The sequence below is a fragment of the Echinops telfairi genome, unplaced genomic scaffold (assembly GCF_000313985.2).
Source record: "Echinops telfairi isolate 266 unplaced genomic scaffold, ASM31398v2 ScPeMD7_7427;HRSCAF=8465, whole genome shotgun sequence".
Classification (NCBI taxonomy): domain Eukaryota; kingdom Metazoa; phylum Chordata; class Mammalia; order Afrosoricida; family Tenrecidae; genus Echinops; species Echinops telfairi.
This window is the reverse complement of record NW_022111327.1, coordinates 1,279,218-1,285,901: the sequence shown is the minus strand read 5'-3', so window position 1 is coordinate 1,285,901 and position 6,684 is coordinate 1,279,218. Positions and strand designations below refer to the sequence as shown.

General features: G+C 44.7%; 1 protein-coding gene across 1 annotated transcript in view; it reads right to left on the bottom strand.

The window, feature by feature from the left end:
• IL1RAPL2 (interleukin 1 receptor accessory protein like 2) overlaps positions 1–6,684 on the bottom strand; it is a 1,497,587-nt gene that overhangs the window by 770,894 nt on the left and 720,009 nt on the right. The window lies entirely within an intron of this gene.

The following is a 6,684-nucleotide window of genomic DNA, read 5'->3' as shown; positions in this document are numbered from 1 at the left end:
CCGCACCCACCCCCACTTCTCCGGGAAACAAAATTACACAACCTTCCCCTGGCAATTAAAGAATTTTATACTATAGCCCATAATCCATGATAAAGTGTAGGTACTTAATTTTACAATCCCCCTGGGTCATTCCAGTTCCCCTCAGGGGCCAGTATCTCTCACTTTGGGAAATGGATGCAGGGCATAGGTGGTTAATCTCACCCTCCTGATGATGGGAGGATCAGAGGAAGTAGCTCAGGACCCAAACCCCTGGTATAGTGTTGGTTTAGAGTAAATGGTTCTCAGATAGGTTAATATTTCAATATAGGTTTTAGCTTCCAACCATGCCAAGTAAAAAGGGCAAGCATAATTTGAGTAGACAAAAGCAAGGAATGACAACTCTTGGTGTTCAATCCATGAATGACAACTACTTGTCACTCTCCAGCAACACTCTTCACCTTTATCCACCTGCCCTAACCTCCTGCCCAAAGGAATAGACATCATGCCAGCAGCTGGTAGTTCATAGCTGTTTAAGAACCCAGTATTCAACATCACCCAGTGGTGGAAGGCTTCCAGCCTGCGTGTATCTAATATACTCTTGGATAAGATCCAGCTCAATCGATATGACCAGAAAGACTTCACAGGGAATGGAGTGACTATCTATTCCCTGGTGAGATGAAAGAGTGAATGATGACCATGGCTGGGTGGACAAGAAATTGAGACAAGAAATAGGTGGGGTCTCTTAGGGAGTAATTGGAAGTAGGAGTGCCCTCTTTAAGTGGTGGGAGAGTGTGCCCCCATCACCACTGCTCTTTATTAATTGGAGTCTACTCTAGGGCAAAATATTTGATTTAGTTTAGGTTTGATCTTGGACATTCTGAAGATCTTCAAGAATAACAGAACCTATACTACCAGGGATAGAGCCTCCAGGACAGAGCCCCAGACTCCTCCCACCAGACTATCAGGAGCCTTATACTCCTCCCATCAGACTCCTTGGAGGCCTGACCATCTAGCTCCTCCTCCCCTTTTCAGGCAGTTGGAAAACATAAGGCTGATGTGAGGGACTTTTAGTTTCATGCTGGCCACTGCTTTGCGGCTGACTCTGCCTGTGACTACTCCAGAGTAGCCTACTGTTGGTCACTCACCATATCTCTAGGTCATTTACTGTGAGATACTAGTGAGATCCTTACCAAAGGGCTGTGTGCCAAGGGGGCTCTTTACCCCTTCTTTTTGAACCATAAGGGTTCTCCTGATCTATTCTTTCTTCCTTTCGCCCACAGTGAAGTCAGTCACTGGACTTCAATTTCTGGGTCCCATCAATATCATAAGAGTGAGACCAGCATAACTGGTGTACACCCACCATCTCCTACCCACCCCCATCTTCCTGCACTTCCGATTCCTGCTGTAAATGAGAGTGTGGCAGCATTTCTAAAATATCTTCTAAGGTACCTCTGGAACCTGTGACTATGCTGATATACTAATCTGTGATTACGCTGTTATTATATAGTGGATTTTACTATAGCCTATAGAGAATGTCCTAGTGGGCTTGACCTAAATGCAAGGACCCTTAAAACCAGAGCCTGTTCGCCAGCTCTAGCAGAAGGGGAAGTCGGAGAGATGTGCAGCATGAGAAGGACTTGACTCAGATGGCTGGATTGGTTCTTCTAGGGGGTTACTTGCTAAGACGTGTTTACGGTCTCTTGGAACGTGGAGGGAATCCAGCAAGGAACCTGGAGCCTCAGACTTACAGCCATCAGGAACTGGAGCGTGGCAACAACTTTCATGATCTTGGAATGGATTTCTTTCCCAGAACCTCCAGCTAAGGGAACAGAAGCCGACTCCAGGTAATATCTTGATGGCCATCTTAGCCTTGTGAGACCCAAAGCAGAGAACTCCGACAAGCTCATCCATCCATCTGCCCTTTAGAACCGTGAGTACTCCTTGAATCTGCTGAATTTGTTACCACAGCAATAGAAAACCAATCAATGTTTCCATCCGATATTCTCCTCAAGCTTTCCCCTGACAGACTAGTTTTTCCACAAAGTAATGTTTCCCAGAGAGGATTCCTCATGTATAAGGCCTCATATCCCAGCCTCTCTCCTTTGCCACCTCTTTTATTTTTCTCTCAAACTGTTTTCAGTCTCCCCACGTGTGTCTAAGGGGTATTTTGCCCACATTGTTTCTCCCAATTCTACCTGGAGAACAGACCAGCCACAGCTATTTCTATGCCTTCCCCAGGAAAAATGGCCCTAGGGTTCTGATGGTTGGCTCAAACTCAAAACTCATTGTAATTGAGTCAATTCTGACTCAGGGTAACCCTATAAGACAGGGCAAGATTGCCTTTGTGAGTTTCTGAGAACAGAACTCTTCACAGTAGTAGAAAGATTCATCTTTCTCCCATGGAGTGGCTGGTGGTTTCAAACTACTGACCTTGTAGTTAGCAGCCCAACACACAACCACTTTGCCACCAGGGATCCTTTGAATGTTGGCAGACCATAGCACATCCTTGCTCAAGGATATATTAAGTCCACCATGCTAATCCTTTGACCTTCTGTGTATGGCATCTGCTGCCTGCCCCAAGGTGTCTCAGGGCTAGCTATCTGACTTGTCAGAACTCAGCAGAAACAGGCCCTCTTGGAAAGGAGAGTACCTCTTCAAGGGTACCTAGAGCTATAGGGATTCTGCTTCCTGCTTCTTCCAAATAGCTTGGCCCCTCTGCCTCTTCTCGGCCCCTTGCTACTCATCTCATCTTAGAATGGAGGCGAAGGACAGGAAATGGGAAGAGAAAGCTACCAGAGAGTGCCCTCCTCCATCCTCAGGTGCCACCATGCTCCACCTCTCGCCAGTGCCACGTGTGCTCTTGAATGGCTGTGTAATTGAATTGCTCCAGCAGTTAAGTAGTGCCATGTGCTTAAGCTGCCTACCCAAGAGGCCTGGAAAATGTGACAAGCACCTCAGAGATCTCATCATTGATTCCCTGTAACGCGCTGCTTTTTCAATGACGACCACCTTTCCTAAGACCCCCCAAGACCATCAACTTCGGACTGTTCCGGGATGCTTCTTCTCTTCTCCTTGTGGATTTGGGTGCTGAGTCACAGCTGTGTTCACTTTAGAACATTCATCTAAACTGGCATACTCAAAACATGTGTATACGCTCTTTTCAAGTCTAAGATTTGATTTCACCCTACATGCAAGCTAGTCAGTCAGCCCATTATTGGTTCCTGGATCCTGGCAGAAAAAGCCAGACTTCTTTGTCAGATGCGAGGGATTTTATTAAGGCACAGCAAGGAACATGTGCATTAGGATATTTGCACCAGTCCCTCTACCTCCTCCCCACCCCTTGCCAAGCCCCATGGGAAGGGCAGAGAGATGCCCGGGGGTGGGGGGTGGGGGTGAGGGTGGGGTGCTGCTGCCCATGCAGTGGATCAGCATCAGAGTCGAGGAACACTGAACTTGGAGAATTTTGTAGTGGGTCATTAGCAAGCCCGCTCTTGGTCCAGGGAGAGAAATCGTCTTCTCCCTAAAGGTTGATTGCTGAAAGCATCAGCCTGAGATATGGCCAAGTAAAAAACAAAAACAAAAACACAAGCTGTTGCATTATTGGCATGTTGCTGTTGTTCTGGGCCCTCGACATAGTTCTGACCCATAGCGACCCAATGCACAATAGATCAAAACTCTGCCTGGTCCATTGCCATCCTCACAGTTTGTCCTATGCTGGAGTCCATTGTTGCAGCCACTGTCACACCATCTCGTTGAGGGCCTTTCTCTACTTGCTGCCCCTCCACTTTACCAAGCATGGTGTTATTGGTATATCTGTCAAGATTTGTAGGAGCACAAGAACCTAGAGCATGTCACCTCCACAGTTATACTTCAGTAAAGTTTGCAAACACAGGTACACATGTGCACCAAATCCTGACTAATGAGCCCCTATACCTTTGACAAATGTTATCTCCTCCTCCCAATCCTTCATTCACTCCTTTGATTTCTTTTCTAGTCACAATCTACACTCCTGGTGCCATTCCTTTGCATTCCATCCCAAGCCCACTCGGGGTGGAAAGCAAAGAAGTGACTGGATCAAGACACCTTGGGTCTGACAGTGTCATATCATAAAGCTTCTAGAAATATTTCCTGGCACATAAATCAACTGGCAGGGAAGTGGCCAGGGAAGGGTATTCCCTATTCCTTCAGGGCAGCCACAACGCTTCTGGATTTCCATGTTCCAGGTAAGCTATAAGCAGGGCAGGTGAGTTTGGGTAGAGATCAGGAATGTGCTTAACCTTTTAAAGCCCAAATTACTTTCTGCTTTGAATTTTTTTGTTGAAACCACTTGTTTTCAATAATGGAAGGCAGTGTGAATAAAGGGATTTTTTTTTTTTAGTTAATATGGGTTTTGATATAATTAGTGGGATACACGTGTCCCAAGGGTTCTCCTATGCTGGTTTTGTTGGGATGAAACTTGTTTCTTCAGATTCACACCATTATCGCGGCACCCACTAGATGGCAGTACTCACTAAAAGAGGGATACCAATTTCCTAATAAACCCCAGAGGTGGAAAATGAAATTAAGTTCTATATGGCCCATGGGTCTTGAAAGGGTGAAGAGTCTACCTAGGCCACAATCACACACATGCACACGCATACGTACATTCATAGATTTCTACTGTTCTTTTTAATGAGCTAGGAAGAATTTTAGTGAGTAGAAACACATTAGGGGTACCAGGCTCAATGTCCCAAGTTTGGCTCGCTCTACTATATAACAAAGAGGCTACTGGTGGTGTTGTGGCTTATGACTTGGGCTGCTAACTCCCAGGTCATTCTGAACCCATTAGGCGTTCCAAGGGAGAGAAATGAGGCTTCTTACTCCCATCATATCTTGGTTGTTTTAAGAGTGGCGGATGCTGTTTGGGGAGTAATGGGATCTTAACAATTTTCTATTCCTCTGTGAAGTCCCAGCCCCCAGGGGATATCCTGTGAACTCTATATGTTTTGGGGACCCCAGTCAGCAACTGTTCCTTCAAACTCCTGGCTTTTCACCCCAACAACTGGACCCTCTGAATTATATTTCAGCCTCCTGGATCCTCTCACAGTGCTCTGGTAGTTCCTGGTAGTTTCCATTTCCTGGTAGTTTGGGTTGTTACCTTGGTCTTCACACTATTCTGTCTGCCGCACATACTATTTTGATAGCTTCAAAGTAGCCCACGGGTGCTGAATTGTGTGAGATGTGGGTATGGATTTCAGCACTCTGAGCCCTTGGAAACAATATTTCCCTCGTCTAAGCCATCATCATCATCATCACAAATTATTATAATATATTATATATTTCACATATTATTTTTTCTTTCAAACCATTTTATTAGGACATAATCCAGACATCATGCCATTCAATCATTCAGTCTTATCAAGCCGTGTTGTACATTCACTACCACAATTAGTTTCAAAACATCTTTCTTCTTGTACTCCTTGATATCACCTCTCTATTACCACCACCCCCTCCCCCCACAACACACACACCTCCTCTGTCATACCCGCCATACCCTCTGCTCCCGGAACCTTTATTCTAGTTATTGTCTCTATAAATCCTTGCATCCTGGGTTTCATATCCCAAAAAACAGAACAATTCATGACAGAGAATAAAGAAGGTTACCCACAATGGCAAAAGACAACAACGATAAACCCCAATATGAAAATACACAGAGAATATTAAGAACTAGATCAAGCAAAAGGAGAGCTCAAATGACAAGGCTTTAGCCATTCAAGTCAGATTTTTTATTTTAATCTACTATAGTCATCTCTCCAATACTCTCTGTCTGATACCTACGTCATTCCCATCCCTCTGATCTGGTTAGAGGGAAATCACTGGAAGCGTATTCCCTGTGGAGATCCTACACGTGTATTTTGGGCTTCCTCTGTTCTCCATAGCCTTCTGCTCACCAGAATCTCTCAATTTAAGCTCTGGTACTATTCCTTCATTCAGATAGAGATTATATAATTTTCAATCCTTGGATCACAGATGTTGGTGTGCTTCTTCTCTGTGGGCTTATTTGATGTCTCACTTAGATGGCTGCTTGTTTGGAAAGACCACAAATTTTATTTTGTCTGATAACCAGGTACCATCCTATTCCCTCACCACACATTTCTGATAACGCCCTGTTTCCTTCATGAGGGCGAGTATCAAGCAGGGCTATGTCGTAAGAATGAATTGTTCTTAGATGGGAGCGAGGATTAAGTGCAAGCCCCAGGTCTATTCCTGAATCTATCTATTTGATCTGCCTCTGGTTCACCTTAGAGGCAACCTTGTTGTTTTATGATTGAGAATCTTATTGATCATCTCCCTAGAACCTAAGCTCCTTTTGTTTACAGTGTCATTGATTAGTTCATGGTACTAATTTTAAAACATTATTGATGAAGGGAGATTGAACAAATGTAGGCTATCTACAAATTGCAATGCATGGATTATTGATGTGTACAGAATAAATCCTTACATGACAGGACATTGTTTACACAAACAATGGTAGTTGGTGGTCAGGCAAAACTTAGAACGGTAATCACTGACAAGGTCAGACACGGGTCTAGCAGAGTAATACAATCTTAATATTGCAAGTAGTAAGAGCCCTGGTGCCATAGAGGTGATGTGTTGGGCTGTGCTCCACATGGTCAACAGTTGGAAACTGCCTGCAGCTCCATGGGAGAAAGCCTGGGCTTTCTA